The sequence below is a fragment of the Ictidomys tridecemlineatus genome, unplaced genomic scaffold (assembly GCF_052094955.1).
Source record: "Ictidomys tridecemlineatus isolate mIctTri1 unplaced genomic scaffold, mIctTri1.hap1 Scaffold_54, whole genome shotgun sequence".
Lineage (NCBI taxonomy): Eukaryota > Metazoa > Chordata > Mammalia > Rodentia > Sciuridae > Ictidomys > Ictidomys tridecemlineatus.
In genome coordinates, this window is record NW_027523576.1 from 2,250,428 (window position 1) to 2,265,102 (window position 14,675).

The window sequence follows — 14,675 nt, forward strand, 5'->3', positions numbered from 1 at the left end:
CATGCTGGGTGTTACAGGTGGGTCTTTGACTGTCCCTTACATGTTAAAGACTTCTTACCCAATCTGCGGTGCTACTGGGAAGGTGTGGAACCTTTAGGAGATGGAACCTCGTGGTAGGAACATAGGTCTTTGGGAGCATGTCCTCAAAGATGATATTGAGACCCTAGTCCTACCTATCTCTATTTTACTTCACAGCTGCCATGAGGTTAACAGGCCACCTCTACCATGCAACTATGTAACAGGGCCAAACAGCTTTGGACTGAAACTATGAGACAAAACAAACCTTTCCCCTTGTTAAGTTGATTCCCTCAGGTATTTTGTCACAGTAACAGAAAGCTATCTAATACCCTGGGGTACCAACTTTCCTCTGGATGATTTGGTATCCATAAGGTACTAATGTTCTGGTAAGCTGGGAAGCTGATCTGCATCCCCATGCACATGTAAATAAGCTAAAACCTTGGAAATCATTTTGGCTTTGGAGAGCTTTCCAACTTGAATGACAAGTTGATGTGGAATGTTTTGTTTTTTAAGTTGGCTGGCAAATCAAGAAAACTGGGGTCTAGACCCACTGCTGACACTAACTAAATAATTAATCTTAGGCAATTTTGCTCCCTTCCCTGGGCTTCAGTTTCCACACCCGAAAACATAAAACAATTAGAACAGATGGTCTGTCATGTTCAACCTAGTTAAATGTGCTAAGAAAACGCCCTAGCGAGCCTGCAGTTCCTCAGTATTCATCGCTTTAGATCCTGAAGAAGTCTTAATATTATCTCATTAAACTAGGCATGGTGGTGCACACGTGTAATCCCAGCAACTTGGGAGGCTGGAGCAGGAGGATCATGAGTTCAAGGCCAACTCAGCAATTTCGCAAGGAAGGCCCTGAGCAACTTAGTGAGGCCTTGTCTCAAAATAAAAAAATAAAAAAGGACTGGAAATATAACTCAGCGGTAAAGCACCCTGGGTTAAATCCCCAGAACCAATACCTTACTCCATTATCAAAGATGAGGAAACTATATGAGCCAGAAAGGTAAGACAACTTGCCTAAGATGGCATAGCTCATAAACTGTGGATCCTGGATGATGATCATCATCATCACGATTTGCAAAAATGCAGGGTCTCCTGCATGCTAGGCAAATGCTCTACCACTGAGCTACACCCCCACCCTGGGATCCAGGATTCAAAGTCAGCTACATCTGACTCCATCCCAGGCTCTGGACCATCAAAACATGTGGCCTCTGCCATTGCTGATCCCAAAATATTCTGCCTGAGAATGCAGTTTCTGGAACCAGCCGTGCAAATTCTCAGCTGCACGGAAGATGTTCTTGCTTCTGGTGGAGCTGAAAGAGCTCCCAGGTGAGGGGCAGGGCTGTCATCCACCCACCCATCCTTTCTGTGGATTGCCTGCCTACACGATTACAATTTTCTGCTAAGCTTTTAGTTTTCCTCTGTGTTTCCTTATCATGGCTTCGTATTTTATGACTTCAATATAAATAATTCACTGGGAATTGTCATGTTCAGCATGCTATAGAAATCAGATGGCTCAAGTCTACAGCTGAATTGAACAGAGGAAGGACAAGTACCCTTACCTCTAAGAATCCAGATTTGGGACAGAGGGGGCCCACCACATGGGCCACCTGTGTTGCTCATGCAGTGGCACATCTCAAGGGGGTTAAAAACAAACCCCAGTATGTGTGTCCCCTTCTCATAACCTCCAAGGGAGTCTACATACCCATTCCAACAATTCCACCTCGGAACCTTTTGGTGAACTTAAGCCTTATTTATTGAGCTGCCTCACTTTCCCCCCAAACAGCCAATATCTGGGAGGTATTGTGGTTTGGTATTATGGAATGGTTTGGAATTGTGCCCCCAAAACTCACCTGTTTGTTGAAAGCATGGTGCCTAATGCAGTAAGGTTCAGAGATGGGGCTTTTACACAATGATTGAATCATGAGGGCTCTGACCTCATCAGTGGATTAATCCAGTTAGTGGATTAATCTATTGGTAGGTGAATTGACTTCTGGGAGGTGGGACCTAGGTAGAGGAAGTAGGTCCCTGGGGACTTATCATTTCCCATGTCCCATTACTTTGTCCAATCACTGTAAATACTTGTAAACACGTGGAATTTCAGTTCTTACCTTGTTGGAGACCAGTTTCAAAAGTTTCACAGGCCAGCACTGACAGACTGTGACTGAACAGCATTTTGCCAGGCTGTAGAGGGCACACCTGTAGCCGGTGTGCCACCAGTCCCCGGTCCTACAACCAAAGCGGGCATCGTCAATTTATTACAATGCTCCTTCTTCAATGCACTTAATGCCTCAGATTCCTTCTCAGCATATGCATCTACTCAGACTGGGTGTGCAAAAGGAAAGCCACTTCGGATCCCATCCCTCATTCCTTCGGTTCAGCCACACACTCTGATCCTGGCTCATCCGACAACACAGAACCAATGTCCTGAGCATCTTTTCCATCTCTCTCTTCCACTCTATCCAACCAAGATCCGCCTTCCAAGTGGCCTGTCTGTGCACTTCCCTTCCCCACCCCTAGGTGGCACTGGAGGGCAGATCCAGCACTGAAGAGAGAGACACATAATCCTCAAGTTTGGAGAAAAGAGTAGGCTGAGAGAGTTTTCCCTCACCCACTTCTCTTTTTTATCTTTTTCTTTCTTTCTCTTTGTACCAGGGATTGAATCCTGGGGCATTTAACCACTGAGGTACATCCCCAGCCCTTTTTATTTTATTTGGATTTTTATTTTTTATTTTGGGACAGAGTTTTGCTAAGTTGCTCAGGGCCTCGTTAAGTTGCTGAAGTTGGCTTTGAACTTGCAATCCTCCTGCCTTAGCCTCCCCAGTAACTGGGATTACAGGCATGTACCGCCACACCCATCTATTTTAAAAATCTCTTTATACTCTCCTAGCATATGGCCCAACCATGTGCCTCGAGTCTTTTAGTTGGAGGTACCATCTGGGGAGCACCTGCAATATACCAGGCTTTATTTTAGATGATTAATTTTTGTGATCTCAATTTATCATACGACATTCCTATGAAATAGACATTCTGAGCGCCCCATTTTATTAGAGGGATGAAGCTCAGAGAAAAGAACTGCTCAGGATCATGCAGACAGCCGGGCGTGGTGGTGCACACCTGTAACCCCAGTGGCTCAGGAGGTTGAAGCAGGAGGGTTTCAAGTTCAAAGCCAGCCTCTGCAATTTAGAGAGACCATGTTTTAAAATAAAAAGGGCTGGGGATGTGGCTTAGTGGTTAAGCCCCCATGGGTTCCATCCTCAATGCCAAAAAAAAAAAAAAAAGTTCATGCAAATATTAGTGATAGAGCTTAGATAGCAACAGGGGTCTGCTGTGTTCCAAGGCTGATTTATCATTTGCTTTTTTTTTTTTTTTCCTGGTGATGGGAATTGAACCCAGGGCCTCAAGAATGCTAGGCAAGAGCTTTACCACTGAACCACACTACCAGCCCTGGCCCAGCCATTCACAGACTTCTCATCTCCTTGCAGACTCAGCCTTGGAATGGGAAAATCGGGCTTAAGCTCCCCCTACAGGTGATATTACGCAATGCACAATCTTCTCCAAACGGCAGGAGAGGCAGCACTTCCCTGCCCCACCCCTAGGTGGCACTGGAGGGCAGACAGGGGCTCAGCCCCCAACCCCAATCTTTTACCTTAAAAATCATAAAATTGATGTGCATCGAGAAGTCACAATGTGTCCACACCCACAGTTTGTGGGCGTTGCCAAGACATTTCACCCAAAGCGTTCCTTTGCCTCTCAGACTCCCAGAATGTTGACATTTTAAGGTGGGAGGGTAGATAATGTCCACCCTGAATAAGTGATGGAAGGAGTTAATGTTTTATCAGAAGCATTGGCTGGAGAATCCACCCATCTGGCCTCAACAATCTGGCCTCCCAGACAACTGCAGAAATAAATAAAACAAAATAAGAAAATGAGAATAACAACTGCTACTATTTATTGAGCTCCATATGCTGAGAACCGTGATAAGCAAAGAGATGTATACCTAAAATCCAAACCACATTCCTTTGCATTTCTTCAGTGAAGGGGGAGATTTTTATTCTTTGAAAAAAGAATGATTTTTCTCAAGACCCTGAAGTTGCTTTGAAATAGTGGCAGATGAATAACGTGGGCAACAGACCTGAATATCGGCTGTATTATATAAAATGAAGCAATGATACAGATAATGAGACCAATTTCCTATGCGCCTCAGACACTAGCTCTTATGACCACTAAAAAGAGGGTCCTGGAAGGTTTTAATCAGTGACTGCCCTCCCAAAGAATATTTGTACTTAATTTTTTTCCCTTTACAAAAAAAATCAGCTTTTGTTTTGTTTTTCTGAACAGAGGCTTTTTATCTTTATTGTAGAAAATAGAAAATAAAAAAGATCAAAAACAAAACCATCAATTCCTTCTCATCTTGCGTTATAGCTTTTGTTGTTTCCAATTTTGCTACTATTATGCTGCAATGAATATTTTGTATGCATATGCTTCTTGCAATCCCTGGCTTTATTTCCTTAATACAAACTGCTAGAAACAGAATTTCCAGGCCAATGAGTATATATATTTTTAAAACTTTCAGAATTCACTACCAAGTTGGAAAATGAAAAAAAAAATGCTACCTTGTTTTAAGATGAATATTTTGATTATTAAACCAGAACTTTTTTGTTGGTTTGTTGTCCTAGGGATTGAAACCAGGAATATAGGCATATCTTATAACTGAGCTACATCCCCAGCCCTTTTTTTATTTTTTACTTTGAGACGAGTTCTCACTAAGTTGCTGAGGGCCTTGCTAGTTTGCTGAGGCTGGCCTCGAACTTGTGATCCTCCTGCCTTGGCCTCCTGGTTCACTGGAATTACATGTGTTCACCATCTCGCCTGGCTCAGAACTTTTTTGTTTTGTTTTGGGGGGGTAGCAGGGATTGAAATCAGGGGCACTTTACCACTGAACCACATCCCCAGCTCTGTTTTATATTTTATTTAGAGTCAGGGTCTCACTGAGTTGCTTAACACCTCACTTGTGCTGAGGCTGGCTTTGAACTCCTGATCCTCCTGCCTCAGCCTCCTGAGCCACTAGGTTACAGGTGTGCACCACTATGCCAGCTCAGAACTTTTTTTATATGCTGTTTGTGTGTGTGTGTGTGTGTGTGTGTGTGTGTGTGTGTATTTGTTCTTGTATGTATTGCCAGTTCAAGACTTATGCTTTATTTTCATGTTGAAGTAGTCATCTTTTTAATTGGTGGGTTTGGGGTTTAAAGATTGCTTACATATGAAAGAAACTAACCCCTTGTTATAGGTTTCACTCGGCAAGCTCTCTACCACTGAGTTATATTCCCAGTCCCTTGTCATATCCACTGCTTTCCTTAGTTTGTCTTTTGCTTTTCTATCTTTAATGATTTTTTAAGTCACATTTTTTTTTTTTACTTTCATGTGGTCGGGTCTTTAGGTCTTTTTCTACATGGAATCTGTCCTTGATTGTATATTAAAAGCCTTTTTCTGCATGGAGATTAATAGTCACTCCGGCGACTGCTTTGTAGGGAACAAGATGTTTGGAGATGGATTCTATAAACACGGATAGATTGCTTTCAAAATCCTTGGTGCTTTATCATCACACTCTTAAATTTATTCATTTAATCTTTTTCTTTTATTCTCCCAACCAACATCTAATGGGTTCTTTTATTTTCTAGGCTTTGTGCCAACAGCTGCAAGTGTAGAGAGGAATATTTGAAGAGCTCATAGGTCATTGTGACCCTGTTCCACTTCGGCCAAAGCCTAACTTGGTGACCACGGAGGCCACAGGAAGAGGAAGGCTGTGTTATCATCTCTTTCTTGGCCTCCGGTCCTCGATCTGAGCCTGCCCCTTAAAGTGGTGGTGGACCAATCACCAACACTTGGCAGTTCCACCCCCTAATATCTTTCATCTCCAACTCCTTCTTCCCAAACCCATTACCACCAATTACTCTGGGCCACTCTCATCTTGTCACCTGGAATACACCGCCTTTGCCTCTTAACTAACCTCCTGCTTTCCATCTGGTGCCCTTGCAAACTATCATCTCTGCACAATAGCTGGAGTGATTTCTACAAAGCTGCTCCAGCCATGTCCCATCCTGCCTTTGAAGTCTCTTTGATTGGTCCTCCTTGGCCTCAGGATGAAGTATAAGCTTCTTAGCCTGCAGATCTTTTATGATGTGACCTCTCAAGACATTTCTGGGATTCATCTTTGCTTGCTTCTTCCTCCTCATTCCAACCACATAAACTGTTCACAGATTCCTGAATACACTCAGCTTTCTCTCCTCTCCAGTGTGTTTGGTTGAGGTACTGGGGATTGAACCCAGAGGCACATTACCACTGAGCCACATTTTATTTTGAGACAGGGCCTCGCTAAGTTGCCAGAGGCTGGCCTCAAATTTGCAAGCCAAGCCTCCTGTCTCCGCCTCCCACTTCTCTGGGATTACAGACAGGTGCCACCATACTTGGTACCTCCAGGGCTTTTATAAGGCTGATTCCTCTGCTTAGAACTTTTTTTTACCTACACCCTCACCTGGCTAACTTATCCACAGAGCTCAGCTTAGATATCACTTTCTCAGGAAGCCTCATCCATCTTCATGTCCAATGACTTCATTAAATATCCCTCCTCTCTGCTCCCACAGTCTCTCTTTCTTCTTAACTTAAATACGGTACCTTGTTGTCTGTTTAATGGTCTCCCTCTCTCAGCTGTAGCATAGATGCACAGGTTATCTATTGCTCCCCTCACAAGAGACAATGCCATAGAGTGGACCCTAGAGTTGTGCAGTGTACACCCTACACCATCGTCTATGTGAGCCCTAGCTGTGACCACCTTGAAGAGCAAGAGCTATACGACTTGTTCATTCTTGTAAAACGGAAAATATTCCTTAAATTTTAGAATGTATGTTTTGAATATATGGATGGATAAATGACTGGTGAATGGGTAGATGAACAGATGGATGGATACAGAACTTGATCCTTGCTCTCCGTCCATCCATCCACCCACCCATCTACCCATCCACTCATCCATCCATCTATTTAGCCATCCATCTTATCCTGATCACTTAGGGATTTTTTTTTTTTTAAAAAGGACCAGGTTACTTTCTTTTTTAAGCATCTGCTTTGTTAAACTTTGGCCAAACTTCCATATTTTAAGTTTCTCGTTTAACCCAGAGACAATGATGCACACCTATAATCCCAGAAACTCTAGAGGCTGAGGCAGGAGGATCCCAAGGTCAAGGTCAACCTTGGAAATTAGCAAGATGTTGAGAGCCACAGCCCAAGGGGCTCGAGCAAACTTCCAGCTGATTGGCTCACAGTGGCCCCAGCAAACTTCCAGCTGATTGGCTCACCATGGCCCCAGCAAACTTCCAGCTGATTGGCTCACAGTGGCCCCAGCAAACTTCCAGCTGATTGGCTCACCATGGCCCCAGCAAACTTCCAGCTGCCAGCTGATTGGCTCCTCTGCAGTCATGCTCATTGGGCTGTTTCCCCACCCTTTCAGATTATGGAGCTGCTCATTGGGGGTCTCTTTTGGCTCTGCCCACATGACCCAGCCAATCGGCCTCAAGAGCAGGAGGAGTGGGGGTTGAGAGGCTGGTGGAAGCCAGTAGTGGCAGTTGGGCTCTGAGGGAATTCCTGAAGAGCTGGTGTGGTGCAGAGTGTGTTCTAAAAATAAAGTTCGTTCCTGCTTGATAAGTGGCTCATGAATTGTGCCCAGCCAGACTGCAGCAGCAAGATCCTGTGTCAAATTTTTTAAAAAAGGAGTGGGGGCATAGCTTAGCTATAAAAGTGCCCCTGGATTCCATCCCCAGTAGTGCTACAGCGCCAGCCCATGAATCCATTTTAACCAACACTCCAGGAGATTCTGACACAAGACACAGTTTGAAAACTATTGCTTAGCTGATGAATTACTGGTGACCTAAGATGCACTGGGAAAGGGCCAAAGAGGAACTGAATATACTAAGGAAAGAAAAGCAGTTATTATTTTTAATATATTTTCTCATTTTGACAATGACTAATGACATATTTCATTGGTGGATGTATTTGAGACTGCTTACTATGTATCATGCACTAAATCCAGCAGTTTTTCCAGTAGAGGTCAAAGTACTACCATCATTTCCATGGTTCCATGGGAGGAAATTGAGGCTTGGGAGAGGATTAGGAATCTGCCTGTCATCACACAAGAAAGGGTGAAGTCAAATTCAGGAGTTTGGGCACTGGGGATGTGGTTCGGTGTTAGAGCTCTTGCCTTAACATGCACAAGGCCCTGGGTTTGACCCCTAGGACCGCCAAAAGAAAGTTGGAATCTCATAACTTAGGTTCAAGGCTCTACTTTAGCACTAACATTTTTAAAATTAGGTTATAAGCCAGGCGTGGTGGCGTATGCCTGTAATCCCAGCAATTTAGGAGGCTGAGGCAGGAGGATCACCAAGTCCAAGGCCAGCCTCAGCAACTGAGCAAGGCTGTCTCAAAATAAAAACTAAAAAGGGCTGGGGATGCAGTTCAATGGCTAAGTGCCCCTGTGTTCAATCCCTAATACCCCTCCCCCCAAAAAAATTATGTTATGAAACAATCAATATTATGGAAAGGTGCATTGAGCTGATATTATTTTTTCTGCTTTTCTACATTTTCCACATTGCTCCATGAGCATGTATTGTTTTTTAATCAAAAAAGAAAAAATCATTTTTTTAAAAGGCTACCTGTACATTATGGTTATGGTACAGATTTACCCATATTGGAAAAATAAAATTCCATATAGTGGGCTAAGAGCTGTAGCTTAGAGGTACAGCACTTGCCTAGTGTGTGTGAGGCCCTGGGTTTCATTCCCAGTGCGTACACACACACACATACACACACACATACGCATAAAGCATATAATTATATATAAATGCATATATATTTTATATAAACACATTAGACAAATCAACAACTATTTATTTACAAGAAAGAGACCAGAAGTCTCAACATCAAAATGTTAGCAAGGATTATCTCTGGGTGGTAGGATTCAAAATGATTGTAATTTTATTCTGTTTTCTGTTCAATGTTTTTTTTTTTAATAGAAAACATGTCACTTTTGCAATCAGAAAAAAAAAATATATGATTTTGATAACCTGAAGCTTTCTGACTCCAACACCAGAATTTTCTTACAGCAAACTGTCTGTATATTTTAAAGACTCCTTTTCTAGTTTTTCCCAATAAACCAGGTTTGTTTTTCTGTTGAATGTTGTGACCTATCATTTATCCCATTCAGTGTCACCCCAAAAGGAATCAAACCTTCTAACAAGTGGCTTCCTGCACAGATACCAGATAATAGCTCTGTTTCAGATTTTGCCTGCTGTAATGTTGTTCTAAATAAAGACTAGAGACACATTCTGTCTTTCATTAGATCGTAATTGAGCTCTCACTAATTTATGGTACTCTGCTCTCTGCATTATTGACAACATGTACATGAAAGGCTGTATCCTCTTCCTGGCTTTTACAAAGATTATGGGATCCCATGGGGCATCAATCATGGCGCACACCTGTCATCCCAGTGACTCAGGAGGCTGAGGAAGGAGGATCTCAAGTTCATCCTTAGCAATTTAGTGGTAAAGACCCCCTGGATTTAATCCCCAGCATCCATTTCCCAGCTATTAGAGCTGGGGATTAGCTCAGCGGTAGAGCACTTGCCTAGACCAGGCCCTGGGCTGAATCCCTAGCACACACACACAAAAAAGGTGGGGATGTACCACTAACTCTTGACACTAGGCAAAATATTTGCCTCTGATGAGGTCTCCTTTCTTTCTTTGTAAAATTACAGAGGGACTGGAGGTACAGCTGAGGGCTAGAATTCTTTTCTAGCATGTGCAAGGTCCTGGGTTCTATCTCCAGCAACACACACACACACACACACACACACACACACATACACGAGAGAGAGAGAGAGAGAGAGAGAGAGAGAGAGAGAGAGAGAGAGAGAGAGAAATGAATGTGAATGCATTTCAGGTTTTTTTTTTTTTTTTTGAGGATCCAGTGAAAACATACATAGGAAATTTCCTAAAGTGCCTGGCACTCAGTCACTCTCAATATTAGTTTCTTTCTTCCTCAAAGATTCATGTTTTGATTCTGCTAGATACCAATAGTGCACAACGTCTTCAGCCTGTTTCCTCATGGGTTGAGTGAGGGATGGGGGTGCTCCCATTCACCTTCATGATGATTTAGTGAGCACGGAGATGAACTGCCCAGATGCCCTTTCAAGAAAGGACTTGTCCCCATGGTCAGCTCCTGCAGCGTGTCCTTCAGGGACAGCCCATTTAAGACCACTGCTGTGTCAGTCATGGGGCTGGCCAAGGCTTTCTTGTGTTGGGCTTCTCCTTCTGCCCAATCCAGCTTCTTCCCACCCCTTCTCCCAGCGACTGATCTCTGATCAGTCTCTTGCATTGCCAAACTGCATCTCAGTGACTGCTCCCAGAGAACACAACCTGTGACAGCATCAGGTTTCTGAGGAAACAGGCAACAGATGAGGGTTGGAACGAGATCATTCACTAGCAAAGATGCTTCACTAATTGTAGATGGAGCATTGACAGCTCTGGCCCAGGGCCTCAGGGCTCAGTTGTTAACAGGTTCAGCTGTGGTGAGCTGGGCTGGCATATATATTGGTGAAAGGGAGGCATTTTGAGAAGTGTGGGCAACTGGTTGCTATAGAGACAGTGGGATTGAATGGAGGATTACTTTCCTAGCGCTACCATAACAATGGGCCAGAAACTTGGCCGTTTTAAAGAAAAGAAAAAAAAATGTGTTTTGGAGGCTAGAAGTCCAAAATCAAGATGACATCTGGTTGTGTTTCTGGTGGAGACCGTGAGGGAGAGAGAATCTGTTCTGTGTCTCCTCTGCTGCTGTTAATGTCTGGGTCTTCAAACTCCAATCTCTGCCTTCATCTTTATGTGGTTTTCTTCCTTCTCTTTCTCTGGGTCTCAAATCCCAATCCCCTTCTCTTGTAAGGGCATCCATAACTGGATGTAGGGCATATTCTAAATCTCGCATAAATCTCATCTCAAGACCCTTGATTACATCTGCAAAGACCCTATTTCAGGTTATGATCACACTCTGAAGTTGGGATAGCCATATCTTTTGGGAACCACAATTTCACCTCTATAGATGATTATTGAATATCACGGTTAATGCCTTAGAGAGAGATCAGGAAAAGCCTCTGGATCAATAAGCAATTGAAAGCCACATGTGAAAGCCAAAGGGACCCCCTGAGAGTGTCCAAAGAGGTTCTTACCCCCCCCCCGCAGCGAGAGGGCAGGGAGCCGAGGACTAGCAAGCTCCAGGTCCTTTATGGTCAGAGTGGCCAAGATCCAGTGCTCAATCAAGGCAGATCTGTATGCCAGGGGCCAGCCCTGACTGTGAAGAAAAACTGGACTTGACACAAATTGGGAACATCTGATCCAGATGTAGACGCTCTGAGCCTGCATAAGCAGCCCGGCCCACCTTAAGAATGAACTCCTCTCCTTGTTTGAAAACAATGCAGAGTCTTCTCCCCAATAACATAACGTGCACCTCCCTCCCCTTAGGGTTTGTCCCCACTAGAAGGACTCTACAGGGTAGCTATGATGGGCTAGCCACTCTGCCTAAATGTAGGTGACATGCTGTGCCTGGTAAGGAAGGAAAGAGACTATATCCCCCAAAGACTGAAAGACCCAGAAAGTGAACCAGATAATATTGGAGCCTCCTCGTCCCTGCCAAGAAGCCATAGCGGAGCGATGAGCAGCGAAATGCCTGCAGACGAGTTGGTTGGAGCGTGGTTGACAAGCACAGCCCACTAGGGGGCAGTGCTGAGGTGAGGGGGGGCGTGGAAGCTGTCAGTCAACCCGTGCACCCTACTGAGCATGCGCAGTGAACCTACTGAGTCGTGCTTCTGGAGAGAGCATGGAAATAAGGCAAAAATGAATGGGCTTAAGAGTGGACCAATAGGGCTAGTACTTTTTCCAAACCCTAATTAGCATCACTTTGGAGCAATGGCATTGGTTCTTTTTTCAAACCCTAATTAGCATAAGTTTGGACCAATAGCAGTGACTCAAGTTCTATATAAACCACCCAGTGCCAAACAGCTCCGCAAGTTGTGATGTTTCCTTTTTTTCTTTTTGTGTACTCTTGTTTATGTTTTCAAGAAATTGGCTGCTTATGCTTGTCCTAGTTTATGGCGTTTGTTTGGGTTCTTGGGCTAAGACCCATAATGAAAGATTGACAGTAAGCTGTTTGACAGTAAGCTGTTTTACTTCCCTGCAACACTAGAAGATGTTATTTGCAATTTGGAGCTGTTATTCTTCTCTGTGGAGGTCTGTAACTTATGCATAGCCTACCTGCCAGCACAGGCAGTGGATTGAATTTCATCTCCAAGCCAGTTTTGCTTGTGAAAGTGTTAAAACAAACCTTCTTGAAATGTGAACCTCAAGGTTCTGTTACTCAAAAAACATTTGCCTGACCACTTAGAAAAGTGTACGCAAAATCGTATGACTTTGACTTATAGTAATGCAGACAGAAAAATCCTCTCTGTAGACCTCATAAATACTGCTTTTATGTCTTGTATCTTAGGTAAAACTGGGTATTGACCATTTACCACAGATATATAGGCATGGTTAATGACTCCCGCCAGTTACAGGATAAGCCACTCCTAACACAACAATAATAACATCAAAAACGCACAAAAGCAGACTTTTCTTTTTTTCCCACCCTCTGGGAATCAAACCCAGGGCCTTGTGCATGCAAGGCAAGCACTTTACCAACTGAGCTACATCCCCAGCCTGCAAACCATTCTAAGTAGATAAGCTCAGATCCCCTCTGAGGTACTAGGCAGATGTCTTAACTGCTTTTCTTTGGGGAAATTCTTCCATGTGGCAGTCTGAGTGAGTTGGAGTACAAACCACAAGTAGCCTGCAGCCAAGTGGACACCCCCACCCCATGTAGGCATGGCGGTCCTGAGGTAATTTGGGCCAAGGCATCGCCAACCTGTCACCCTCAGGCAGCCACTCTTGGGCACAGCATGGGTGCCTGCTACAGAAGCCCGATCCATGCAGCCCAGCAACCCTATTGACAATCTCAACCTCCCCTTCCTGACCTACCGCTGGGAAAAAAAAAAAACAACGGGAAAGGTTGTTGACCAATAGAGTTAGTGCAGTAATTGAACCAATAGCATTGGTTCTTTTTTCAAATCCTCATTAGCATAAGTTTGGACCAATAACAACTGCTATATAAGCCTCAAGAGGAAAGCCAGTTGGAGAAAATTTGTCCTTGCGTTCTATGTTGTGTTATAAGAGTTCTGTTTTGTTTCCGCTTATCTCTAGATGTTCCTCTACATGCTTGTTTATCTTGGTTTATAAATAAGAAAGGCGGAAGGAGAAGTTATGCTGCGATCTGCTTAACACTCGAGAACACAGCAGTCCATTGAAATCTGTAGTAGTTTTTATTTAGAGGCTTGTGGAGACACATCCCACCTGCTAGTAGAAGGAGTGAATTGAGTTTCCTCTCAAAACTCCTGGTTTTAATGTGACAGGTGCATTTTTTTTATGCTCTCTTAAGCACCGACAATTCCCAAGACCTGCAGTCAGAAAGCTCAGGACTCAAGGAAAAGCTGATGTTTCAATCTGGGTCTGAAAGCAGGAAATCTAAAGTTAAAAGTCCTGGGGGTGAGTTCCTGTAATCTCAGTGAAGCAGAACTATCCCAAGTTTGAGGCCAGGCCCTGTCTCCAAAGGGTTGAGATCCAGCTCAGTGGTAGAGCACCTGCCTAGCATGCTTGAAGCCCTGGGTTCAATCTGAAATGAGGCAAGCAAAGAATTACAAGTCATAGACACTGAAAATTGTCCCATTCACAAATGCCAAAGTTCTAGAAAACCTTGCGATGAATTTGCACAAATTTCAGGAAATAAAAAGAAGTAAAACTAGCAAGTTATAGCATATGACCTCAAACTAAAAAAAAAAAAAAATCAAAAATTTTTACATACTAGCAGTGAATAACTGGAAAATGAAAATTGAAAACCAATACCAGGGCTGGGATTGTGTCTCAGGGGTAGAGCGCTCGCCTAGCACAGGTGGGACCCGGGTTTGATCCTCAGCACCACATAAAAATAAATAAGTGAAATAGAGGTATTGTGTTCCACTACAACTAAAAAATAAATATTAAAAGAAAAAAATCTAGGTTTAATCTAACAAAATATATATATGATCTGTAAGAGAAATCTAGCTCCAGCATGTTAGACTCATTGGAGCACTATTTTATGGGACAAAGTATTGTCTGGCTCTTCAATAAAAATAAAAAAATAAATAAAACCAATTAAGACCTTTAAAATAAACTGTTGTGCTCTTGTCCTTTGACAACAGTAATTTGTGCATCAGGAAGCTGCACAGTTTCTTTCCTGGACTTTAGGATGCCCTGGTGCCTTCAGGCAAAAGAAATGTGTGGAAATTAGCCTTGATTATTTTGGGACATGGAGACAATTCTGTGACAAGAGAGTGACTGGCACCAACATTTCCCAAATAGATGCCACAGTGTATCAGTCCCAGAACATGTTAAGAGAGAAGGGGATAAGGGAGCAAGTTAAGAGAGAAATCTACTCCGGGAAATTGGAAAATGCTACATGTTTTATTTTTTCTTGAGAAGGTTCACATA